This window comes from Lonchura striata, chromosome 6, assembly GCF_046129695.1.
Source record: "Lonchura striata isolate bLonStr1 chromosome 6, bLonStr1.mat, whole genome shotgun sequence".
NCBI classification, from domain to species: Eukaryota; Metazoa; Chordata; class Aves; order Passeriformes; family Estrildidae; genus Lonchura; species Lonchura striata.
In genome coordinates, this window is record NC_134608.1 from 66,255,620 (window position 1) to 66,283,474 (window position 27,855).

Below are 27,855 nucleotides of genomic sequence, written 5' to 3' on the forward strand. Positions count from 1 at the left end.
CTCATGGAAGCAAGGGGACCCTAGTGACGCCGTGTGCCTCAGTGGAATGTAGGCATCATTGTGACACTGTGAGGCCCCATCCAGCCAAGGCTCCATTGGGACACTTCGAGACCCCACGGAAACAAAGCTCCAGGGTAACACAGAGAGGCTGCCTGTAATCAGTGCTCCATTGGGACCCTGTGGAGCCAAAGGAGAGCGTTGTGACACTGCAAAGCCCCATGGTCCATTGGTCCAAAGGTCCATTGTGACATTGCAGGACTCATGGAACAGAGGAGTCACATGACACTGTGGGGCCTGTGGAACCATGGAGAACATTGTGACACTGCAAGGCCTCAAGGAATCATTAGGACTGTTATATGTCTATAGGATAATTCGTGCAAATAAAATTGTCGTCTATTTTATAGTTATGTGCTGTTAAATTATACTCTTATAAGAAGTTTTTAAATCGCACAAGCCAGCAACAGCGACTGCAACACCATGTCAAAGCCACCTGGACGAGAGAGGGAGGACTTTATTTACAAGCGAACGAAAGTGGCCAGCCCAGAGAGGGATCATGCATCAAGGTTGTCCGAGAAACACCCGGACGATAAATACACGATAAATATCCGAGACCGAGATAGTCAGAGCCATCAGGGAGGTACATCTCAAATCCGAATTCCGGGACTGCAAACACAGGTGTTCATCACTCTCCGGACACGTATTGTTCAACTTGCCACAGAGAAAAGAACTCCACATGAATACATGCACTTTGAAAAGGAAGAAAGGGGACTCTGGCTCAGGCAAGGAAAATCGTATAAAAATGGGTCAGACAGGACGGTCGGTGTGAAGCATAGAGGACCCTCTGCTGCAGCTGTCCAACCTGTGTCTCACCCGGTGGCAATCCCGGGCTCCACATTGACTTTTTTTTATAGTGGCTTTTTTTCATTTTTCTCAAAGTTTATATTTGGTACACTTAATAACTTTTATTAAATTAAAAATTAATAACTTGGAGCCTATCATTTCTAACATGTTTATCACATTCGGGTTCTCATGATAAGCCCATCTACTTCTGCTAATTCTGAGATGGGGAAAATGAACTGTCATGATTCCCGCTTGCACTAAAGGATTGTGACACGGGCTGACTTTGTGATGCCAGAGTCTTCTGTGCCATCACAGCGCAACTGTATGACATCCCGGAGTGATAGAGCAGCACTGGCTCTGTGACATCACAAGGGGGATTTGTGAGATCTCAGGGTGGGCTGTGACATCCCAGGAGGCAGTGTGACATCTCAGGGGCTCTGTGACCTTACTGGGGAGGTCACTTCAAGCCAGCTCCCACTCACAGTTCCTCCCAGAGAAGTCCAAAGCTGCTCGTGCCCGGTGGCATCCCGTGTCCCTCTGGGTCCCCCTGCCCCTGGCGCTGCAGCCTCCCGCTGAGGATGTTCGAGGAGATCAAGCCCAGAGCCTGACACGGGGACAGGGGCTCAGGGCCGTCACAGTTGGAACAGGGAGACAGGGACCCCCTAGCAGCATCCCTGTGCCCCCAGGGCCAGAGCTTGGCCAGGGCTCCTTCACCCTCTTATGAAGGAGGGCTTGAGAGCACTTTAAAAATCCCCAGCAGGGGAGTAGCATAAAACAGCTTTAAGATTAAGTGACAGCACCACAGAGTTCCTTGGCAAGAGTCACTCTGCTCCTGACTGGACACTTCAGGCACACCAAGGAAACAAAGCAACAACAAAACCAAACAAAATCCAGGCAATCAAACCAAAAAGGAGTCAAGAACTGTCCCGGTGTCTGTGTGTCTCTGTGTGTTTGTGTGTGTGTGTGTGTGTGTGGGTGTGCGTGTGTGTGTGTGTGTGTGTGTGTGACGAAAGGACAGTGAGGGCAAGGATAAAAGGAATACAGCCTAAAAGCTAAACAGAGCTGTGGAATAACACTTAACAATATTCAACTTCGCTTAGAACTTCTATTAAGCTTCACAAATTAGCAAAAGAACAACTCTTAGCAGCATTTAACTTTGCTTACAGCTTGTGACTTTGTCGCTATAAGACACGTGAAAGCACGACGCGAGCCACCTGCTATTTTCAAGGTAAAGCTAAAAGTTTATTCTCTGACTCCAACTTTTATACTTTCCCAAAGGTGACATTGGATTGGAGAGTGAATGGGCCACCTGTCCAAAGACATTGGACAAAGCACTAGTACATCAAGTTTGTCCAGCCCCATAAAAGATTGTAAACAATATGTTGTTGACAGAAATTGTGTGGGAAGGTTCTCCAACAGAATGGAAACTCAGAAGGCTTTAGAAAATCTTAAGAATCAGGGTGACATGACTTAACCTTACTTCCAGGCCTGACTGGCTCAGCTATCCAAGGCAATCAAAGCCCTCAGAGAGCAGCATTTCTGCCACATTTCCCTGAGCACAGGCACTCCTGTGTGCACACAGACACAAAGAGTCACTACAAGGCACCTGTGAGAAATTCCCCTGAGCAAAGGGAAATGCTCCCTGTGGAGGCTTTGGCATCTCCCCAGGGGATGAAGGGTTGAGCCTGGAGCAGACAGTGTCTGTGATGAGCTCCAGAGGAGCTGAGCCCAGGGGCTGCTGGCCAAGGCCCTGGCCCAGTGAGCATTTCTCAGCTGGCAGGGCGGCCTGAGAAGGGAAAAGGGGAATGCACCAGACCAGGAACCATGGAACCAAGGGACCATTGTTACACTGTGGGGCCATGTGAGAAGAAGTGACCATTGGGACACTGTGGGGCCTTGTGTGACCAAGGGACCATTGGGACACTGTGGGACCACGTGAGATCAAGAGACCATTGGGACACTGTGAGTCCTCATGGATTCATGGACACCACTGTGACATTGCTGGGCCTCATGGAAGCAAGGGGACCCTAGTGACGCCGTGTGCCTCAGTGGAATGTAGGCATCATTGTGACACTGTGAGGCCCCATCCAGCCAAGGCTCCATTGGGACACTTCGAGACCCCACGGAAACAAAGCTCCAGGGTAACACAGAGAGGCTGCCTGTAATCAGTGCTCCATTGTGACCCTGTGGAGCCAAAGGAGAGCGTTGTGACACTGCAAAGCCCCATGGTCCATTGGTCCAAAGGTCCATTGTGACATTGCAGGACTCATGGAACAGAGGAGTCACATGACACTGTGGGGCCTGTGGAACCATGGAGAACATTGTGACACTGCAAGGCCTCAAGGAATCATTAGGACTGTTATATGTCTATAGGATAATTCGTGCAAATAAAATTGTCGTCTCTTTTATAGTTATGTGCTGTTAAATTATACTCTTATAAGAAGTTTTTAAATCGCACAAGCCAGCAACAGCGACTGCAACACCATGTCAAAGCCACCTGGACGAGAGAGGGAGGACTTTATTTACAAGCGAACGAAAGTGGCCAGCCCAGAGAGGGATCATGCATCAAGGTTGTCCGAGAAACACCCGGACGATAAATACACGATAAATATCCGAGACCGAGATAGTCAGAGCCATCAGGGAGGTACATCTCAAATCCGAATTCCGGGACTGCAAACACAGGTGTTCATCACTCTCCGGACACGTATTGTTCAACTTGCCACAGAGAAAAGAACTCCACATGAATACATGCACTTTGAAAAGGAAGAAAGGGGACTCTGGCTCAGGCAAGGAAAATCGTATAAAAATGGGTCAGACAGGACGGTCGGTGTGAAGCATAGAGGACCCTCTGCTGCAGCTGTCCAACCTGTGTCTCACCCGGTGGCAATCCCGGGCTCCACATTGACTTTTTTTTATAGTGGCTTTTTTTCATTTTTCTCAAAGTTTATATTTGGTACACTTAATAACTTTTATTAAATTAAAAATTAATAACTTGGAGCCTATCATTTCTAACATGTTTATCACATTCGGTTTCTCATGATAAGCCCATCTACTTCTGCTAATTCTGAGATGGGGAAAATGAACTGTCATGATTCCCGCTTGCACTAAAGGATTGTGACACGGGCTGACTTTGTGATGCCAGAGTCTTCTGTGCCATCACAGCGCAACTGTATGACATCCCGGAGTGATAGAGCAGCACTGGCTCTGTGACATCACAAGGGGGATTTGTGAGATCTCAGGGTGGGCTGTGACATCCCAGGAGGCAGTGTGACATCTCAGGGGTTCTGTGACCTTACTGGGGAGGTCACTTCAAGCCAGCTCCCACTCACAGTTCCTCCCAGAGAAGTCCAAAGCTGCTCGTGCCCGGTGGCATCCCGTGTCCCTCTGGGTCCCCCTGCCCCTGGCGCTGCAGCCTCCCGCTGAGGATGTTCGAGGAGATCAAGCCCAGAGCCTGACACGGGGACAGGGGCTCAGGGCCGTCACAGTTGGAACAGGGAGACAGGGACCCCCTAGCAGCATCCCTGTGCCCCCAGGGTCAGAGCTTGGCCAGGGCTCCTTCACCCTCTTATGAAGGAGGGCTTGAGAGCACTTTAAAAATCCCCAGCAGGGGAGTAGCATAAAACAGCTTTAAGATTAAGTGACAGCACCACAGAGTTCCTTGGCAAGAGTCACTCTGCTCCTGACTGGACACTTCAGGCACACCAAGGAAACAAAGCAACAACAAAACCAAACAAAATCCAGGCAATCAAACCAAAAAGGAGTCAAGAACTGTCCCGGTGTCTGTGTGTCTCTGTGTGTTTGTGTGTGTGTGTGTGTGTGTGGGTGTGTGTGTGTGTGTGTGTGTGTGTGTGACGAAAGGACAGTGAGGGCAAGGATAAAAGGAATACAGCCTAAAAGCTAAACAGAGCTGTGGAATAACACTTAACAATATTCAACTTCGCTTAGAACTTCTATTAAGCTTCACAAATTAGCAAAAGAACAACTCTTAGCAGCATTTAACTTTGCTTACAGCTTGTGACTTTGTCGCTATAAGACACGTGAAAGCACGACGCGAGCCACCTGCTATTTTCAAGGTAAAGCTAAAAGTTTATTCTCTGACTCCAACTTTTATACTTTCCCAAAGGTGACATTGGATTGGAGAGTGAATGGGCCACCTGTCCAAAGACATTGGACAAAGCACTAGTACATCAAGTTTGTCCAGGCCCATAAAAGATTGTAAACAATATGTTGTTGACAGAAATTGTGTGGGAAGGTTCTCCAACAGAATGGAAACTCAGAAGGCTTTAGAAAATCTTAAGAATCAGGGTGACATGACTTAACCTTACTTCCAGGCCTGACTGGCTCAGCTATCCAAGGCAATCAAAGCCCTCAGAGAGCAGCATTTCTGCCACATTTCCCTGAGCACAGGCACTCCTGTGTGCACACAGACACAAAGAGTCACTACAAGGCACCTGTGAGAAATTCCCCTGAGCAAAGGGAAATGCTCCCTGTGGAGGCTTTGGCATCTCCCCAGGGGATGAAGGGTTGAGCCTGGAGCAGACAGTGTCTGTGATGAGCTCCAGAGGAGCTGAGCCCAGGGGCTGCTGGCCAAGGCCCTGGCCCAGTGAGCATTTCTCAGCTGGCAGGGCGGCCTGAGAAGGGAAAAGGGGAATGCACCAGACCAGGAACCATGGAACCAAGGGACCATTGTTACACTGTGGGGCCATGTGAGACCAAGGGACCATTGGGACACTGTGGGGCCTTGTGTGACCAAGGGACCATTGGGACACTGTGGGACCACGTGAGATCAAGAGACCATTGGGACACTGTGAGTCCTCATGGATTCATGGACACCACTGTGACATTGCTGGGCCTCATGGAAGCAAGGGGACCCTAGTGACGCCGTGTGCCTCAGTGGAATGTAGGCATCATTGTGACACTGTGAGGCCCCATCCAGCCAAGGCTCCATTGGGACACTTCGAGACCCCACGGAAACAAAGCTCCAGGGTAACACAGAGAGGCTGCCTGTAATCAGTGCTCCATTGGGACCCTGTGGAGCCAAAGGAGAGCGTTATGACACTGCAAAGCCCCATGGTCCATTGGTCCAAAGGTCCATTGTGACATTGCAGGACTCATGGAACAGAGGAGTCACATGACACTGTGGGGCCTGTGGAACCATGGAGAACATTGTGACACTGCAAGGCCTCAAGGAATCATTAGGACTGTTATATGTCTATAGGATAATTCGTGCAAATAAAATTGTCGTCTATTTTATAGTTATGTGCTGTTAAATTATACTCTTATAAGAAGTTTTTAAATCGCACAAGCCAGCAACAGCGACTGCAACACCATGTCAAAGCCACCTGGACGAGAGAGGGAGGACTTTATTTACAAGCGAACGAAAGTGGCCAGCCCAGAGAGGGATCATGCATCAAGGTTGTCCGAGAAACACCCGGACGATAAATACACGATAAATATCCGAGACCAAGATAGTCAGAGCCATCAGGGAGGTACATCTCAAATCCGAATTCCGGGACTGCAAACACAGGTGTTCATCACTCTCCGGACACGTATTGTTCAACTTGCCACAGAGAAAAGAACTCCACATGAATACATGCACTTTGCAAAGGAAGAAAGGGGACTCTGGCTCAGGCAAGGAAAATCGTATAAAAATGGGTCAGACAGGACGGTCGGTGTGAAGCATAGAGGACCCTCTGCTGCAGCTGTCCAACCTGTGTCTCACCCGGTGGCAATCCCGGGCTCCACATTGACTTTTTTTTATAGTGGCTTTTTTTCATTTTTCTCAAAGTTTATATTTGGTACACTTAATAACTTTTATTAAATTAAAAATTAATAACTTGGAGCCTATCATTTATAACATGTTTATCACATTCGGTTTCTCATGATAAGCCCATCTACTTCTGCTAATTCTGAGATGGGGAAAATGAACTGTCATGATTCCCGCTTGCACTAAAGGATTGTGACACGGGCTGACTTTGTGATGCCAGAGTCTTCTGTGCCATCACAGCGCAACTGTATGACATCCCGGAGTGATAGAGCAGCACTGGCTCTGTGACATCACAAGGGGGATTTGTGAGATCTCAGGGTGGGCTGTGACATCCCAGGAGGCAGTGTGACATCTCAGGGGCTCTGTGACCTTACTGGGGAGGTCACTTCAAGCCAGCTCCCACTCACAGTTCCTCCCAGAGAAGTCCAAAGCTGCTCGTGCCCGGTGGCATCCCGTGTCCCTCTGGGTCCCCCTGCCCCTGGCGCTGCAGCCTCCCGCTGAGGATGTTCGAGGAGATCAAGCCCAGAGCCTGACACGGGGACAGGGGCTCAGGGCCGTCACAGTTGGAACAGGGAGACAGGGACCCCCTAGCAGCATCCCTGTGCCCCCAGGGCCAGAGCTTGGCCAGGGCTCCTTCACCCTCTTATGAAGGAGGGCTTGAGAGCACTTTAAAAATCCCCAGCAGGGGAGTAGCATAAAACAGCTTTAAGATTAAGTGACAGCACCACAGAGTTCCTTGGCAAGAGTCACTCTGCTCCTGACTGGACACTTCAGGCACACCAAGGAAACAAAGCAACAACAAAACCAAACAAAATCCAGGCAATCAAACCAAAAAGGAGTCAAGAACTGTCCCGGTGTCTGTGTGTCTCTGTGTGTTTGTGTGTGTGTGTGTGTGTGTGGGTGTGTGTGTGTGTGTGTGTGTGTGTGTGACGAAAGGACAGTGAGGGCAAGGATAAAAGGAATACAGCCTAAAAGCTAAACAGAGCTGTGGAATAACACTTAACAATATTCAACTTCGCTTAGAACTTCTATTAAGCTTCACAAATTAGCAAAAGAACAACTCTTAGCAGCATTTAACTTTGCTTACAGCTTGTGACTTTGTCGCTATAAGACACGTGAAAGCACGACGCGAGCCACCTGCTATTTTCAAGGTAAAGCTAAAAGTTTATTCTCTGACTCCAACTTTTATACTTTCCCAAAGGTGACATTGGATTGGAGAGTGAATGGGCCACCTGTCCAAAGACATTGGACAAAGCACTAGTACATCAAGTTTGTCCAGCCCCATAAAAGATTGTAAACAATATGTTGTTGACAGAAATTGTGTGGGAAGGTTCTCCAACAGAATGGAAACTCAGAAGGCTTTAGAAAATCTTAAGAATCAGGGTGACATGACTTAACCTTACTTCCAGGCCTGACTGGCTCAGCTATCCAAGGCAATCAAAGCCCTCAGAGAGCAGCATTTCTGCCACATTTCCCTGAGCACAGGCACTCCTGTGTGCACACAGACACAAAGAGTCACTACAAGGCACCTGTGAGAAATTCCCCTGAGCAAAGGGAAATGCTCCCTGTGGAGGCTTTGGCATCTCCCCAGGGGATGAAGGGTTGAGCCTGGAGCAGACAGTGTCTGTGATGAGCTCCAGAGGAGCTGAGCCCAGGGGCTGCTGGCCAAGGCCCTGGCCCAGTGAGCATTTCTCAGCTGGCAGGGCGGCCTGAGAAGGGAAAAGGGGAATGCACCAGACCAGGAACCATGGAACCAAGGGACCATTGTTACACTGTGGGGCCATGTGAGACCAAGGGACCATTGGGACACTGTGGGGCCTTGTGTGACCAAGGGACCATTGGGACACTGTGGGACCACGTGAGATTAAGAGACCATTGGGACACTGTGAGTCCTCATGGATTCATGGACACCACTGTGACATTGCTGGGCCTCATGGAAGCAAGGGGACCCTAGTGACGCCGTGTGCCTCAGTGGAATGTAGGCATCATTGTGACACTGTGAGGCCCCATCCAGCCAAGGCTCCATTGGGACACTTCGAGACCCCACGGAAACAAAGCTCCAGGGTAACACAGAGAGGCTGCCTGTAATCAGTGCTCCATTGGGACCCTGTGGAGCCAAAGGAGAGCGTTGTGACACTGCAAAGCCCCATGGTCCATTGGTCCAAAGGTCCATTGTGACATTGCAGGACTCATGGAACAGAGGAGTCACATGACACTGTGGGGCCTGTGGAACCATGGAGAACATTGTGACACTGCAAGGCCTCAAGGAATCATTAGGACTGTTATATGTCTATAGGATAATTCGTGCAAATAAAATTGTCGTCTATTTTATAGTTATGTGCTGTTAAATTATACTCTTATAAGAAGTTTTTAAATCGCACAAGCCAGCAACAGCGACTGCAACACCATGTCAAAGCCACCTGGACGAGAGAGGGAGGACTTTATTTACAAGCGAACGAAAGTGGCCAGCCCAGAGAGGGATCATGCATCAAGGTTGTCCGAGAAACACCCGGACGATAAATACACGATAAATATCCGAGACCGAGATAGTCAGAGCCATCAGGGAGGTACATCTCAAATCTGAATTCCGGGACTGCAAACACAGGTGTTCATCACTCTCCGGACACGTATTGTTCAACTTGCCACAGAGAAAAGAACTCCACATGAATACATGCACTTTGAAAAGGAAGAAAGGGGACTCTGGCTCAGGCAAGGAAAATCGTATAAAAATGGGTCAGACAGGACGGTCGGTGTGAAGCATAGAGGACCCTCTGCTGCAGCTGTCCAACCTGTGTCTCACCCGGTGGCAATCCCGGGCTCCACATTGACTTTTTTTTATAGTGGCTTTTTTTCATTTTTCTCAAAGTTTATATTTGGTACACTTAATAACTTTTATTAAATTAAAAATTAATAACTTGGAGCCTATCATTTCTAACATGTTTATCACATTCGGTTTCTCATGATAAGCCCATCTACTTCTGCTAATTCTGAGATGGGGAAAATGAACTGTCATGATTCCCGCTTGCACTAAAGGATTGTGACACGGGCTGACTTTGTGATGCCAGAGTCTTCTGTGCCATCACAGCGCAACTGTATGACATCCCGGAGTGATAGAGCAGCACTGGCTCTGTGACATCACAAGGGGGATTTGTGAGATCTCAGGGTGGGCTGTGACATCCCAGGAGGCAGTGTGACATCTCAGGGGCTCTGTGACCTTACTGGGGAGGTCACTTCAAGCCAGCTCCCACTCACAGTTCCTCCCAGAGAAGTCCAAAGCTGCTCGTGCCCGGTGGCATCCCGTGTCCCTCTGGGTCCCCCTGCCCCTGGCGCTGCAGCCTCCCGCTGAGGATGTTCGAGGAGATCAAGCCCAGAGCCTGACACGGGGACAGGGGCTCAGGGTCGTCACAGTTGGAACAGGGAGACAGGGACCCCCTAGCAGCATCCCTGTGCCCCCAGGGCCAGAGCTTGGCCAGGGCTCCTTCACCCTCTTATGAAGGAGGGCTTGAGAGCACTTTAAAAATCCCCAGCAGGGGAGTAGCATAAAACAGCTTTAAGATTAAGTGACAGCACCACAGAGTTCCTTGGCAAGAGTCACTCTGCTCCTGACTGGACACTTCAGGCACACCAAGGAAACAAAGCAACAACAAAACCAAACAAAATCCAGGCAATCAAACCAAAAAGGAGTCAAGAACTGTCCCGGTGTCTGTGTGTCTCTGTGTGTTTGTGTGTGTGTGTGTGTGTGTGTGTGTGTGACGAAAGGACAGTGAGGGCAAGGATAAAAGGAATACAGCCTAAAAGCTAAACAGAGCTGTGGAATAACACTTAACAATATTCAACTTCGCTTAGAACTTCTATTAAGCTTCACAAATTAGCAAAAGAACAACTCTTAGCAGCATTTAACTTTGCTTACAGCTTGTGACTTTGTCGCTATAAGACACGTGAAAGCACGACGCGAGCCACCTGCTATTTTCAAGGTAAAGCTAAAAGTTTATTCTCTGACTCCAACTTTTATACTTTCCCAAAGGTGACATTGGATTGGAGAGTGAATGGGCCACCTGTCCAAAGACATTGGACAAAGCACTAGTACATCAAGTTTGTCCAGCCCCATAAAAGATTGTAAACAATATGTTGTTGACAGAAATTGTGTGGGAAGGTTCTCCAACAGAATGGAAACTCAGAAGGCTTTAGAAAATCTTAAGAATCAGGGTGACATGACTTAACCTTACTTCCAGGCCTGACTGGCTCAGCTATCCAAGGCAATCAAAGCCCTCAGAGAGCAGCATTTCTGCCACATTTCCCTGAGCACAGGCACTCCTGTGTGCACACAGACACAAAGAGTCACTACAAGGCACCTGTGAGAAATTCCCCTGAGCAAAGGGAAATGCTCCCTGTGGAGGCTTTGGCATCTCCCCAGGGGATGAAGGGTTGAGCCTGGAGCAGACAGTGTCTGTGATGAGCTCCAGAGGAGCTGAGCCCAGGGGCTGCTGGCCAAGGCCCTGGCCCAGTGAGCATTTCTCAGCTGGCAGGGCGGCCTGAGAAGGGAAAAGGGGAATGCACCAGACCAGGAACCATGGAACCAAGGGACCATTGTTACACTGTGGGGCCATGTGAGACCAAGGGACCATTGGGACACTGTGGGGCCTTGTGTGACCAAGGGACCATTGGGACACTGTGGGACCACGTGAGATCAAGAGACCATTGGGACACTGTGAGTCCTCATGGATTCATGGACACCACTGTGACATTGCTGGGCCTCATGGAAGCAAGGGGACCCTAGTGACGCCGTGTGCCTCAGTGGAATGTAGGCATCATTGTGACACTGTGAGGCCCCATCCAGCCAAGGCTCCATTGGGACACTTCGAGACCCCACGGAAACAAAGCTCCAGGGTAACACAGAGAGGCTGCCTGTAATCAGTGCTCCATTGTGACCCTGTGGAGCCAAAGGAGAGCGTTGTGACACTGCAAAGCCCCATGGTCCATTGGTCCAAAGGTCCATTGTGACATTGCAGGACTCATGGAACAGAGGAGTCACATGACACTGTGGGGCCTGTGGAACCATGGAGAACATTGTGACACTGCAAGGCCTCAAGGAATCATTAGGACTGTTATATGTCTATAGGATAATTCGTGCAAATAAAGTTGTCGTCTATTTTATAGTTATGTGCTGTTAAATTATACTATTATAAGAAGTTTTTAAATCGCACAAGCCAGCAACAGCGACTGCAACACCATGTCAAAGCCACCTGGACGAGAGAGGGAGGACTTTATTTACAAGCGAACGAAAGTGGCCAGCCCAGAGAGGGATCATGCATCAAGGTTGTCCGAGAAACACCCGGACGATAAATACACGATAAATATCCGAGACCGAGATAGTCAGAGCCATCAGGGAGGTACATCTCAAATCCGAATTCCGGGACTGCAAACACAGGTGTTCATCACTCTCCGGACACGTATTGTTCAACTTGCCACAGAGAAAAGAACTCCACATGAATACATGCACTTTGCAAAGGAAGAAAGGGGACTCTGGCTCAGGCAAGGAAAATCGTATAAAAATGGGTCAGACAGGACGGTCGGTGTGAAGCATAGAGGACCCTCTGCTGCAGCTGTCCAACCTGTGTCTCACCCGGTGGCAATCCCGGGCTCCACATTGACTTTTTTTTATAGTGGCTTTTTTTCATTTTTCTCAAAGTTTATATTTGGTACACTTAATAACTTTTATTAAATTAAAAATTAATAACTTGGAGCCTATCATTTCTAACATGTTTATCACATTCGGTTTCTCATGATAAGCCCATCTACTTCTGCTAATTCTGAGATGGGGAAAATGAACTGTCATGATTCCCGCTTGCACTAAAGGATTGTGACACGGGCTGACTTTGTGATGCCAGAGTCTTCTGTGCCATCACAGCGCAACTGTATGACATCCCGGAGTGATAGAGCAGCACTGGCTCTGTGACATCACAAGGGGGATTTGTGAGATCTCAGGGTGGGCTGTGACATCCCAGGAGGCAGTGTGACATCTCAGGGGCTCTGTGACCTTACTGGGGAGGTCACTTCAAGCCAGCTCCCACTCACAGTTCCTCCCAGAGAAGTCCAAAGCTGCTCGTGCCCGGTGGCATCCCGTGTCCCTCTGGGTCCCCCTGCCCCTGGCGCTGCAGCCTCCCGCTGAGGATGTTCGAGGAGATCAAGCCCAGAGCCTGACACGGGGACAGGGGCTCAGGGCCGTCACAGTTGGAACAGGGAGACAGGGACCCCCTAGCAGCATCCCTGTGCCCCCAGGGCCAGAGCTTGGCCAGGGCTCCTTCACCCTCTTATGAAGGAGGGCTTGAGAGCACTTTAAAAATCCCCAGCAGGGGAGTAGCATAAAACAGCTTTAAGATTAAGTGACAGCACCACAGAGTTCCTTGGCAAGAGTCACTCTGCTCCTGACTGGACACTTCAGGCACACCAAGGAAACAAAGCAACAACAAAACCAAACAAAATCCAGGCAATCAAACCAAAAAGGAGTCAAGAACTGTCCCGGTGTCTGTGTGTCTCTGTGTGTTTGTGTGTGTGTGTGTGTGTGGCTGTGTGTGTGTGTGGGTGTGTGTGTGTGACGAAAGGACAGTGAGGGCAAGGATAAAAGGAATACAGCCTAAAAGCTAAACAGAGCTGTGGAATAACACTTAACAATATTCAACTTCGCTTATAACTTCTATTAAGCTTCACAAATTAGCAAAAGAACAACTCTTAGCAGCATTTAACTTTGCTTACAGCTTGTGACTTTGTCGCTATAAGACACGTGAAAGCACGACGTGAGCCACCTGCTATTTTCAAGGTAAAGAGAAAAGTTTATTCTCTGACTCCAACTTTTATACTTTCCCAAAGGTGACATTGGATTGGAGAGTGAATGGGCCACCTGTCCAAAGACATTGGACAAAGCACTAGTACATTAAGTTTGTCCAGCCCCATAAAAGATTGTAAACAATATGTTGTTGACAGAAATTGTGTGGGAAGGTTCTCCAACAGAATGGAAACTCAGAAGGCTTTAGAAAATCTTAAGAATCAGGGTGACATGACTTAACCTTACTTGCAGGCCTGACTGGCTCAGCTATCCAAGGCAATCAAAGCCCTCAGAGAGCAGCATTTCTGCCACATTTCCCTGAGCACAGGCACTCCTGTGTGCACACAGACACAAAGAGTCACTACAAGGCACCTGTGAGAAATTCCCCTGAGCAAAGGGAAATGCTCCCTGTGGAGGCTTTGGCATCTCCCCAGGGGATGAAGGGTTGAGCCTGGAGCAGACAGTGTCTGTGATGAGCTCCAGAGGAGCTGAGCCCAGGGGCTGCTGGCCAAGGCCCTGGCCCAGTGAACATTTCTCAGCTGGCAGGGCGGCCTGAGAAGGGGAGAGGGGAATGCACCAGACCAGGAACCATGGAACCAAGGGACCATTGTTACACTGTGGGGCCATGTGAGAAGAAGTGACCATTGGGACACTGTGGGGCCTTGTGTGACCAATGGACCATTGGGACACTGTGGGACCATGTGAGATCAAGAGACCATTGGGATACTGTGAGTCCTCATGGATTCATGGACACCACTGTGACATTGCTGGGCCTCATGGAAGCAAGGGGACCCTAGTGACGCCGTGTGCCTCAGTGGAATGTAGGCATCATTGTGACACTGTGAGGCCCCATCCAGCCAAGGCTCCATTGGGACACTGCGAGACCCCACGGAAACAAAGCTCCAGGGTAACACAGAGAGGCTGCCTGTAATCAGTGCTCCATTGGGACCCTGTGGAGCCAAAGGAGAGCGTTGTGACACTGCAAAGCCCCATGGTCCATTGGTCCAAAGGTCCATTGTGACATTGCAGGACTCATGGAACAGAGGAGTCACATGACACTGTGGGGCCTGTGGAACCATGGAGAACATTGTGACACTGCAAGGCCTCAAGGAATCATTAGGACTGTTATATGTCTATAGGATAATTCGTGCAAATAAAGTTGTCGTCTATTTTATAGTTATGTGCTGTTAAATTATACTCTTATAAGAAGTTTTTAAATCGCACAAGCCAGCAACAGCGACTGCAACACCATGTCAAAGCCACCTGGACGAGAGAGGGAGGACTTTATTTACAAGCGAACGAAAGTGGCCAGCCCAGAGAGGGATCATGCATCAAGGTTGTCCGAGAAACACCCGGACGATAAATACACGATAAATATCCGAGACCGAGATAGTCAGAGCCATCAGGGAGGTACATCTCAAATCCGAATTCCGGGACTGCAAACACAGGTGTTCATCACTCTCCGGACACGTATTGTTCAACTTGCCACAGAGAAAAGAACTCCACATGAATACATGCACTCCAAAAAGGAAGAAAAGGGAGTCTGGCTCAGGCATGGAAAATGGAATAAAAATGGGTCAGACAGGACGGTCGGTGTGAAGCATAGAGGACCCTCTGCTGCAGCTGTCCAACCTGTGTCTCACCCGGTGGCAATCCCGGGCTCCACATTGACCTTTTTTTATAGTGGCTTTTTTTCATTTTTCTCAAAGTTTATATTTGGTACACTTAATAACTTTTATTAAATTAAAAATTAATAACTTGGAGCCTTGCATTTCTAACATGTTTATCACATTCGGTTTCTCATGATAAGCCTATCTACTTCTGCTAATTCTGAGATGGGGAAAATGAACTGTCATGATTCCCGCTTGCACTAAAGGATTGTGACACGGGCTGACTTTGTGATGCCAGAGTCTTCTGTGCCATCACAGCGCAACTGTATGACATCCCAGAGTGCTAGAGCAGCACTGGCTCTGTGACATCACAAGGGGGATTTGTGAGATCTCAGGGTGGGCTGTGACATCCCAGGAGGCAGTGTGACATCTCAGGGGCTCTGTGACCTTACTGGGGAGGTCACTTCAAGCCAGCTCCCACTCACAGTTCCTCCCAGAGAAGTCCAAAGCTGCTCGTGCCCGGTGGCATCCCGTGTCCCTCTGGGTCCCCCTGCCCCTGGCGCTGCAGCCTCCCGCTGAGGATGTTCGAGGAGATCAAGCCCAGAGCCTGACACAGGGACAGGGGCTCAGGGCCGTCACAGTTGGAACAGGGAGACAGGGATCCCCTAGCAGCATCCCTGTGCCCCCAGGGCCAGAGCTTGGCCAGGGCTCCTTCACCCTCTTATGAAGGAGGGCTTGAGAGCACTTTAAAAATCCCCAGCAGGGGAGTAGCATAAAACAGCTTTAAGATTAAGTGACAGCACCACAGAGTTCCTTGGCAAGAGTCACTCTGCTCCTGACTGGACACTTCAGGCACACCAAGGAAACAAAGCAACAACAAAACCAAACAAAATCCAGGCAATCAAACCAAAAAGGAGTCAAGAACTGTCCCGGTGTCTGTGTGTCTCTGTGTGTTTGTGTGTGTGTGTGTGTGTGGCTGTGTGTGTGTGTGGGTGTGTGTGTGTGACGAAAGGACAGTGAGGGCAAGGATAAAAGGAATACAGCCTAAAAGCTAAACAGAGCTGTGGAATAACACTTAACAATATTCAACTTCGCTTATAACTTCTATTAAGCTTCACAAATTAGCAAAAGAACAACTCTTAGCAGCATTTAACTTTGCTTACAGCTTGTGACTTTGTCGCTATAAGACACGTGAAAGCACGACGCGAGCCACCTGCTATTTTCAAGGTAAAGAGAAAAGTTTATTCTCTGACTCCAACTTTTATACTTTCCCAAAGGTGACATTGGATTGGAGAGTGAATGGGCCACCTGTCCAAAGACATTGGACAAAGCACTAGTACATCAAGTTTGTCCAGCCCCATAAAAGATTGTAAACAATATGTTGTTGACAGAAATTGTGTGGGAAGGTTCTCCAACAGAATGGAAACTCAGAAGGCTTTAGAAAATCTTAAGAATCAGGGTGACATGACTTAACCTTACTTCCAGGCCTGACTGGCTCAGCTATCCAAGGCATCCAAAGCCCTCAGAGAGCAGCATTTCTGCCACATTTCCCTGAGCACAGGCACTCCTGTGTGCACACAGACACAAAGAGTCACTACAAGGCACCTGTGCGAAATTCCCCTGAGCAAAGGGAAATGTTCCCTGTGGAGGCTTTGGCATCTCCCCAGGGGATGAAGGGTTGAGCCTGGAGCAGACAGTGTCTGTGATGAGCTCCAGAGGAGCTGAGCCCAGGGGCTGCTGGCCAAGGCCCTGGCCCAGTGAGCATTTCTCAGCTGGCAGGGCGGCCTGAGAAGGGGAAAGGGGAATGCACCAGACCAGGAACCATGGAACCAAGGGACCATTGTTACACTGTGGGGCCATGTGAGACCAAGGGACCATTGGGACACTGTGGGGCCTTGTGAGACCAAGGGACCATTGGGACACTGTGGGACCATGTGAGATCAAGGGACCATTGGGATACTGTGAGTCCTCATGGATTCATGGACACCACTGTGACATTGCTGGGCCTCATGGAAGCAAGGGGACCCTAGTGACGCCGTGTGCCTCAGTGGAATGTAGGCATCATTGTGACACTGTGAGGCCCCATCCAGCCAAGGCTCCATTGGGACACTGCGAGACCCCACGGAAACAAAGCTCCAGGGTAACACAGAGAGGCTGCCTGTAATCAGTGCTCCATTGGGACCCTGTGGAGCCAAAGGAGAGCGTTGTGACACTGCAAAGCCCCATGGTCCATTGGTCCAAAGGTCCATTGTGACATTGCAGGACTCATGGAACAGAGGAGTCACATGACACTGTGGGGCCTGTGGAACCATGGAGAACATTGTGACACTGCAAGGCCTCAAGGAATCATTAGGACTGTTATATGTCTATAGGATAATTCGTGCAAATAAAGTTGTCGTCTATTTTATAGTTATGTGCTGTTAAATTATACTCTTATAAGAAGGTTTTAAATCGCACAAGCCAGCAACAGCGACTGCAACACCATGTCAAAGCCACCTGGACGAGAGAGGGAGGACTTTATTTACAAGCGAACGAAAGTGGCCAGCCCAGAGAGGGATCATGCATCAAGGTTGTCCGAGAAACACCCGGACGATAAATACACGATAAATATCCGAGACCGAGATAGTCAGAGCCATCAGGGAGGTACATCTCAAATCCGAATTCCGGGACTGCAAACACAGGTGTTCATCACTCTCCGGACACGTATTGTTCAACTTGCCACAGAGAAAAGAACTCCACATGAATACATGCACTTTGAAAAGGAAGAAAGGGGACTCTGGCTCAGGCAAGGAAAATCGTATAAAAATGGGTCAGACAGGACGGTCGGTGTGAAGCATAGAGGACCCTCTGCTGCAGCTGTCCAACCTGTGTCTCACCCGGTGGCAATCCCGGGCTCCACATTGACCTTTTTTTATAGTGGCTTTTTTTCATTTTTCTCAAAGTTTATATTTGGTACACTTAATAACTTTTATTAAATTAAAAATTAATAACTTGGAGCCTTGCATTTCTAACATGTTTATCACATTCGGTTTCTCATGATAAGCCTATCTACTTCTGCTAATTCTGAGATGGGGAAAATGAACTGTCATGATTCCCGCTTGCACTAAAGGATTGTGACACGGGCTGACTTTGTGATGCCAGAGTCTTCTGTGCCATCACAGCGCAACTGTATGACATCCCAGAGTGATAGAGCAGCACTGGCTCTGTGACATCACAAGGGGGATTTGTGAGATCTCAGGGTGGGCTGTGACATCCCAGGAGGCAGTGTGACATCTCAGGGGCTCTGTGACCTTACTGGGGAGGTCACTTCAAGCCAGCTCCCACTCACAGTTCCTCCCAGAGAAGTCCAAAGCTGCTCGTGCCCGGTGGCATCCCGTGTCCCTCTGGGTCCCCCTGCCCCTGGCGCTGCAGCCTCCCGCTGAGGATGTTCGAGGAGATCAAGCCCAGAGCCTGACACGGGGACAGGGGCTCAGGGCCGTCACAGTTGGAACAGGGAGACAGGGATCCCCTAGCAGCATCCCTGTGCCCCCAGGGCCAGAGCTTGGCCAGGGCTCCTTCACCCTCTTATGAAGGAGGGCTTGAGAGCACTTTAAAAATCCCCAGCAGGGGAGTAGCATAAAACAGCTTTAAGATTAAGTGACAGCACCACAGAGTTCCTTGGCAAGAGTCACTCTGCTCCTGACTGGACACTTCAGGCACACCAAGGAAACAAAGCAACAACAAAACCAAACAAAATCCAGGCAATCAAACCAAAAAGGAGTCAAGAACTGTCCCGGTGTCTGTGTGTCTCTGTGTGTTTGTGTGTGTGTGTGTGTGTGTGGCTGTGTGTGTGTGTGGGTGTGTGTGTGTGACGAAAGGACAGTGAGGGCAAGGATAAAAGGAATACAGCCTAAAAGCTAAACAGAGCTGTGGAATAACACTTAACAATATTCAACTTCGCTTATAACTTCTATTAAGCTTCACAAATTAGCAAAAGAACAACTCTTAGCAGCATTTAACTTTGCTTACAGCTTGTGACTTTGTCGCTATAAGACACGTGAAAGCACGACGCGAGCCACCTGCTATTTTCAAGGTAAAGAGAAAAGTTTATTCTCTGACTCCAACTTTTATACTTTCCCAAAGGTGACATTGGATTGGAGAGTGAATGGGCCACCTGTCCAAAGACATTGGACAAAGCACTAGTACATCAAGTTTGTCCAGCCCCATAAAAGATTGTAAACAATATGTTGTTGACAGAAATTGTGTGGGAAGGTTCTCCAACAGAATGGAAACTCAGAAGGCTTTAGAAAATCTTAAGAATCAGGGTGACATGACTTAACCTTACTTCCAGGCCTGACTGGCTCAGCTATCCAAGGCATCCAAAGCCCTCAGAGAGCAGCATTTCTGCCACATTTCCCTGAGCACAGGCACTCCTGTGTGCACACAGACACAAAGAGTCACTACAAGGCACCTGTGCGAAATTCCCCTGAGCAAAGGGAAATGTTCCCTGTGGAGGCTTTGGCATCTCCCCAGGGGATGAAGGGTTGAGCCTGGAGCAGACAGTGTCTGTGATGAGCTCCAGAGGAGCTGAGCCCAGGGGCTGCTGGCCAAGGCCCTGGCCCAGTGAGCATTTCTCAGCTGGCAGGGCGGCCTGAGAAGGGGAAAGGGGAATGCACCAGACCAGGAACCATGGAACCAAGGGACCATTGTTACACTGTGGGGCCATGTGAGACCAAGGGACCATTGGGACACTGTGGGGCCTTGTGAGACCAAGGGACCATTGGGACACTGTGGGACCATGTGAGATCAAGAGACCATTGGGATACTGTGAGTCCTCATGGATTCATGGACACCACTGTGACATTGCTGGGCCTCATGGAAGCAAGGGGACCCTAGTGACGCCGTGTGCCTCAGTGGAATGTAGGCATCATTGTGACACTGTGAGGCCCCATCCAGCCAAGGCTCCATTGGGACACTGCGAGACCCCACGGAAACAAAGCTCCAGGGTAACACAGAGAGGCTGCCTGTAATCAGTGCTCCATTGGGACCCTGTGGAGCCAAAGGAGAGCGTTATGACACTGCAAAGCCCCATGGTCCATTGGTCCAAAGGTCCATTGTGACATTGCAGGACTCATGGAACAGAGGAGTCACATGACACTGTGGGGCCTGTGGAACCATGGAGAACATTGTGACACTGCAAGGCCTCAAGGAATCATTAGGACTGTTATATGTCTATAGGATAATTCGTGCAAATAAAATTGTCGTCTCTTTTATAGTTATGTGCTGTTGAATTATACTATTATAAGAAGGTTTTAAATCACACAAGCCAGCAACAGCGACTGCAACACCATGTCAAAGCCACCTGGACAAGAGAGGGAGGACTTTATTTACAAGCGAACGAAAGTGGCCAGCCCAGAGAGGGATCATGCATCAAGGTTGTCCGAGAAACACCCGGACGATAAATACACGATAAATATCCGAGACCGAGATAGTCAGAGCCATCAGGGAGGTACATCTCAAATCCGAATTCCGGGACTGCAAACACAGGTGTTCATCACTCTCCGGACACGTATTGTTCAACTTGCCACAGAGAAAAGAACTCCACATGAATACATGCACTTTGAAAAGGAAGAAAGGGGACTCTGGCTCAGGCAAGGAAAATCGTATAAAAATGGGTCAGACAGGACGGTCGGTGTGAAGCATAGAGGACCCTCTGCTGCAGCTGTCCAACCTGTGTCTCACCCGGTGGCAATCCCGGGCTCCACATTGACCTTTTTTTATAGTGGCTTTTTTTCATTTTCTCAAAGTTTATATTTGGTACACTTAATAACTTTTATTAAATTAAAAATTAATAACTTGGAGCCTTGCATTTCTAACATGTTTATCACATTCGGTTTCTCATGATAAGCCTATCTACTTCTGCTAATTCTGAGATGGGGAAAATGAACTGTCATGATTCCCGCTTGCACTAAAGGATTGTGACACGGGCTGACTTTGTGATGCCAGAGTCTTCTGTGCCATCACAGCGCAACTGTATGACATCCCAGAGTGCTAGAGCAGCACTGGCTCTGTGACATCACAAGGGGGATTTGTGAGATCTCAGGGTGGGCTGTGACATCCCAGGAGGCAGTGTGACATCTCAGGGGCTCTGTGACCTTACTGGGGAGGTCACTTCAAGCCAGCTCCCACTCACAGTTCCTCCCAGAGAAGTCCAAAGCTGCTCGTGCCCGGTGGCATCCCGTGTCCCTCTGGGTCCCCCTGCCCCTGGCGCTGCAGCCTCCCGCTGAGGATGTTCGAGGAGATCAAGCCCAGAGCCTGACACGGGGACAGGGGCTCAGGGCCGTCACAGTTGGAACAGGGAGACAGGGACCCCCTAGCAGCATCCCTGTGCCCCCAGGGCCAGAGCTTGGCCAGGGCTCCTTCACCCTCTTATGAAGGAGGGCTTGAGAGCACTTTAAAAATCCCCAGCAGGGGAGTAGCATAAAACAGCTTTAATATTAAGTGACAGCACCACAGAGTTCCTTGGCAAGAGTCACTCTGCTCCTGACTGGACACTTCAGGCACACCAAGGAAACAAAGCAACAACAAAACCAAACAAAATCCAGGCAATCAAACCAAAAAGGAGTCAAGAACTGTCCCGGTGTCTGTGTGTCTCTGTGTGTTTGTGTGTGTGTGTGTGTGTGTGGGTGTGTGTGTGTGTGTGTGGGTGTGTGTGACGAAAGGACAGTGAGGGCAAGGATAAAAGGAATACAGCCTAAAAGCTAAACAGAGCTGTGGAATAACACTTAACAATATTCAACTTCGCTTATAACTTCTATTAAGCTTCACAAATTAGCAAAAGAACAACTCTTAGCAGCATTTAACTTTGCTTACAGCTTGTGACTTTGTCGCTATAAGACACGTGAAAGCACGACGCGAGCCACCTGCTATTTTCAAGGTAAAGAGAAAAGTTTATTCTCTGACTCCAACTTTTATACTTTCCCAAAGGTGACATTGGATTGGAGAGTGAATGGGCCACCTGTCCAAAGACATTGGACAAAGCACTAGTACATCAAGTTTGTCCAGCCCCATAAAAGATTGTAAACAATATGTTGTTGACAGAAATTGTGTGGGAAGGTTCTCCAACAGAATGGAAACTCAGAAGGCTTTAGAAAATCTTAAGAATCAGGGTGACATGACTTAACCTTACTTCCAGGCCTGACTGGCTCAGCTATCCAAGGCATCCAAAGCCCTCAGAGAGCAGCATTTCTGCCACATTTCCCTGAGCACAGGCACTCCTGTGTGCACACAGACACAAAGAGTCACTACAAGGCACCTGTGCGAAATTCCCCTGAGCAAAGGGAAATGTTCCCTGTGGAGGCTTTGGCATCTCCCCAGGGGATGAAGGGTTGAGCCTGGAGCAGACAGTGTCTGTGATGAGCTCCAGAGGAGCTGAGCCCAGGGGCTGCTGGCCAAGGCCCTGGCCCAGTGAGCATTTCTCAGCTGGCAGGGCGGCCTGAGAAGGGGAAAGGGGAATGCACCAGACCAGGAACCATGGAACCAAGGGACCATTGTTACACTGTGGGGCCATGTGAGACCAAGGGACCATTGGGACACTGTGGGGCCTTGTGTGACCAAGGGACCATTGGGACACTGTGGGACCACGTGAGATCAAGAGACCATTGGGACACTGTGAGTCCTCATGGATTCATGGACACCACTGTGACATTGCTGGGCCTCATGGAAGCAAGGGGACCCTAGTGACGCCGTGTGCCTCAGTGGAATGTAGGCATCATTGTGACACTGTGAGGCCCCATCCAGCCAAGGCTCCATTGGGACACTGCGAGACCCCACGGAAACAAAGCTCCAGGGTAACACAGAGAGGCTGCCTGTAATCAGTGCTCCATTGTGACCCTGTGGAGCCAAAGGAGACCGTTGTGACACTGCAAAGCCCCATGGTCCATTGGTCCAAAGGTCCATTGTGACATTGCAGGACTCATGGAACAGAGGAGTCACATGACACTGTGGGGCCTGTGGAACCATGGAGAACATTGTGACACTGCAAGGCCTCAAGGAATCATTAGGACTGTTATATGTCTATAGGATAATTCGTGCAAATAAAGTTGTCGTCTATTTTATAGTTATGTGCTGTTAAATTATACTCTTATAAGAAGTTTTTAAATCGCACAAGCCAGCAACAGCGACTGCAACACCATGTCAAAGCCACCTGGACGAGAGAGGGAGGACTTTATTTACAAGCGAACGAAAGTGGCCAGCCCAGAGAGGGATCATGCATCAAGGTTGTCCGAGAAACACCCGGACGATAAATACACGATAAATATCCGAGACCGAGATAGTCAGAGCCATCAGGGAGGTACATCTCAAATCCGAATTCCGGGACTGCAAACACAGGTGTTCATCACTCTCCGGACACGTATTGTTCAACTTGCCACAGAGAAAAGAACTCCACATGAATACATGCACTTTGAAAAGGAAGAAAGGGGACTCTGGCTCAGGCAAGGAAAATCGTATAAAAATGGGTCAGACAGGACGGTCGGTGTGAAGCATAGAGGACCCTCTGCTGCAGCTGTCCAACCTGTGTCTCACCCGGTGGCAATCCCGGGCTCCACATTGACCTTTTTTTATAGTGGCTTTTTTTCATTTTTCTCAAAGTTTATATTTGGTACACTTAATAACTTTTATTAAATTAAAAATTAATAACTTGGAGCCTTGCATTTCTAACATGTTTATCACATTCGGTTTCTCATGATAAGCCTATCTACTTCTGCTAATTCTGAGATGGGGAAAATGAACTGTCATGATTCCCGCTTGCACTAAAGGATTGTGACACGGGCTGACTTTGTGATGCCAGAGTCTTCTGTGCCATCACAGCGCAACTGTATGACATCCCAGAGTGATAGAGCAGCACTGGCTCTGTGACATCACAAGGGGGATTTGTGAGATCTCAGGGTGGGCTGTGACATCCCAGGAGGCAGTGTGACATCTCAGGGGCTCTGTGACCTTACTGGGGAGGTCACTTCAAGCCAGCTCCCACTCACAGTTCCTCCCAGAGAAGTCCAAAGCTGCTCGTGCCCGGTGGCATCCCGTGTCCCTCTGGGTCCCCCTGCCCCTGGCGCTGCAGCCTCCCGCTGAGGATGTTCGAGGAGATCAAGCCCAGAGCCTGACACGGGGACAGGGGCTCAGGGCCGTCACAGTTGGAACAGGGAGACAGGGATCCCCTAGCAGCATCCCTGTGCCCCCAGGGCCAGAGCTTGGCCAGGGCTCCTTCACCCTCTTATGAAGGAGGGCTTGAGAGCACTTTAAAAATCCCCAGCAGGGGAGTAGCATAAAACAGCTTTAAGATTAAGTGACAGCACCACAGAGTTCCTTGGCAAGAGTCACTCTGCTCCTGACTGGACACTTCAGGCACACCAAGGAAACAAAGCAACAACAAAACCAAACAAAATCCAGGCAATCAAACCAAAAAGGAGTCAAGAACTGTCCCGGTGTCTGTGTGTCTCTGTGTGTTTGTGTGTGTGTGTGTGTGTGGCTGTGTGTGTGTGTGGGTGTGTGTGTGTGACGAAAGGACAGTGAGGGCAAGGATAAAAGGAATACAGCCTAAAAGCTAAACAGAGCTGTGGAATAACACTTAACAATATTCAACTTCGCTTATAACTTCTATTAAGCTTCACAAATTAGCAAAAGAACAACTCTTAGCAGCATTTAACTTTGCTTACAGCTTGTGACTTTGTCGCTATAAGACACGTGAAAGCACGACGCGAGCCACCTGCTATTTTCAAGGTAAAGAGAAAAGTTTATTCTCTGACTCCAACTTTTATACTTTCCCAAAGGTGACATTGGATTGGAGAGTGAATGGGCCACCTGTCCAAAGACATTGGACAAAGCACTAGTACATCAAGTTTGTCCAGCCCCATAAAAGATTGTAAACAATATGTTGTTGACAGAAATTGTGTGGGAAGGTTCTCCAACAGAATGGAAACTCAGAAGGCTTTAGAAAATCTTAAGAATCAGGGTGACATGACTTAACCTTACTTCCAGGCCTGACTGGCTCAGCTATCCAAGGCATCCAAAGCCCTCAGAGAGCAGCATTTCTGCCACATTTCCCTGAGCACAGGCACTCCTGTGTGCACACAGACACAAAGAGTCACTACAAGGCACCTGTGCGAAATTCCCCTGAGCAAAGGGAAATGTTCCCTGTGGAGGCTTTGGCATCTCCCCAGGAAATGAAGGGTTGAGCCTGGAGCAGACAGTGTCTGTGATGAGCTCCAGAGGAGCTGAGCCCAGGGGCTGCTGGCCAAGGCCCTGGCCCAGTGAGCATTTCTCAGCTGGCAGGGCGGCCTGAGAAGGGGAAAGGGGAATGCACCAGACCAGGAACCATGGAACCAAGGGACCATTGTTACACTGTGGGGCCATGTGAGACCAAGGGACCATTGGGACACTGTGGGGCCTTGTGAGACCAAGGGACCATTGGGACACTGTGGGACCATGTGAGATCAAGGGACCATTGGGATACTGTGAGTCCTCATGGATTCATGGACACCACTGTGACATTGCTGGGCCTCATGGAAGCAAGGGGACCCTAGTGACGCCGTGTGCCTCAGTGGAATGTAGGCATCATTGTGACACTGTGAGGCCCCATCCAGCCAAGGCTCCATTGGGACACTGCGAGACCCCACGGAAACAAAGCTCCAGGGTAACACAGAGAGGCTGCCTGTAATCAGTGCTCCATTGGGACCCTGTGGAGCCAAAGGAGAGCGTTATGACACTGCAAAGCCCCATGGTCCATTGGTCCAAAGGTCCATTGTGACATTGCAGGACTCATGGAACAGAGGAGTCACATGACACTGTGGGGCCTGTGGAACCATGGAGAACATTGTGACACTGCAAGGCCTCAAGGAATCATTAGGACTGTTATATGTCTATAGGATAATTCGTGCAAATAAAGTTGTCGTCTATTTTATAGTTATGTGCTGTTAAATTATACTCTTATAAGAAGTTTTTAAATCGCACAAGCCAGCAACAGCGACTGCAACACCATGTCAAAGCCACCTGGACGAGAGAGGGAGGACTTTATTTACAAGCGAACGAAAGTGGCCAGCCCAGAGAGGGATCATGCATCAAGGTTGTCCGAGAAACACCCGGACGATAAATACACGATAAATATCCGAGACCGAGATAGTCAGAGCCATCAGGGAGGTACATCTCAAATCCGAATTCCGGGACTGCAAACACAGGTGTTCATCACTCTCCGGACACGTATTGTTCAACTTGCCACAGAGAAAAGAACTCCACATGAATACATGCACTTTGAAAAGGAAGAAAGGGGACTCTGGCTCAGGCAAGGAAAATCGTATAAAAATGGGTCAGACAGGACGGTCGGTGTGAAGCATAGAGGACCCTCTGCTGCAGCTGTCCAACCTGTGTCTCACCCGGTGGCAATCCCGGGCTCCACATTGACCTTTTTTTATAGTGGCTTTTTTTCATTTTTCTCAAAGTTTATATTTGGTACACTTAATAACTTTTATTAAATTAAAAATTAATAACTCGGAGCCTTGCATTTCTAACATGTTTATCACATTCGGTTTCTCATGATAAGCCTATCTACTTCTGCTAATTCTGAGATGGGGAAAATGAACTGTCATGATTCCCGCTTGCACTAAAGGATTGTGACACGGGCTGACTTTGTGATGCCAGAGTCTTCTGTGCCATCACAGCGCAACTGTATGACATCCCAGAGTGATAGAGCAGCACTGGCTCTGTGACATCACAAGGGGGATTTGTGAGATCTCAGGGTGGGCTGTGACATCCCAGGAGGCAGTGTGACATCTCAGGGGCTCTGTGACCTTACTGGGGAGGTCACTTCAAGCCAGCTCCCACTCACAGTTCCTCCCAGAGAAGTCCAAAGCTGCTCGTGCCCGGTGGCATCCCGTGTCCCTCTGGGTCCCCCTGCCCCTGGCGCTGCAGCCTCCCGCTGAGGATGTTCGAGGAGATCAAGCCCAGAGCCTGACACGGGGACAGGGGCTCAGGGCCGTCACAGTTGGAACAGGGAGACAGGGATCCCCTAGCAGCATCCCTGTGCCCCCAGGGCCAGAGCTCGGCCAGGGCTCCTTCACCCTCTTATGAAGGAGGGCTTGAGAGCACTTTAAAAATCCCCAGCAGGGGAGTAGCATAAAACAGCTTTAAGATTAAGTGACAGCACCACAGAGTTCCTTGGCAAGAGTCACTCTGCTCCTGACTGGACACTTCAGGCACACCAAGGAAACAAAGCAACAACAAAACCAAACAAAATCCAGGCAATCAAACCAAAAAGGAGTCAAGAACTGTCCCGGTGTCTGTGTGTCTCTGTGTGTTTGTGTGTGTGTGTGTGTGTGTGTGTGTGTGTGTGTGTGTGTGTGTGACGAAAGGACAGTGAGGGCAAGGATAAAAGGAATACAGCCTAAAAGCTAAACAGAGCTGTGGAATAACACTTAACAATATTCAACTTCGCTTATAACTTCTATTAAGCTTCACAAATTAGCAAAAGAACAACTCTTAGCAGCATTTAACTTTGCTTACAGCTTGTGACTTTGTCGCTATAAGACACGTGAAAGCACGACGCGAGCCACCTGCTCTTTGCAAGGTAAAGAGAAAAGTTTATCCTCTGACTCCAACTTTTATACTTTCCCAAAGGTGACATTGGATTGGAGAGTGAATGGGCCACCTGTCCAAAGACATTGGACAAAGCACTAGTACATCAAGTTTGTCCAGCCCCATAAAAGATTGTAAACAATATGTTGTTGACAGAAATTGTGTGGGAAGGTTCTCCAACAGAATGGAAACTCAGAAGGCTTTAGAAA

At 49.0% G+C, this 27,855-nt stretch overlaps 1 protein-coding gene across 1 annotated transcript in view; it reads right to left on the reverse strand.

Moving 5' to 3' along the window:
- Positions 1-27,855, reverse strand: part of LOC144246558 (uncharacterized) — a gene marked incomplete at its 5' end in the record, with an annotated part of 597,045 nt that overhangs the window by 421,780 nt on the left and 147,410 nt on the right.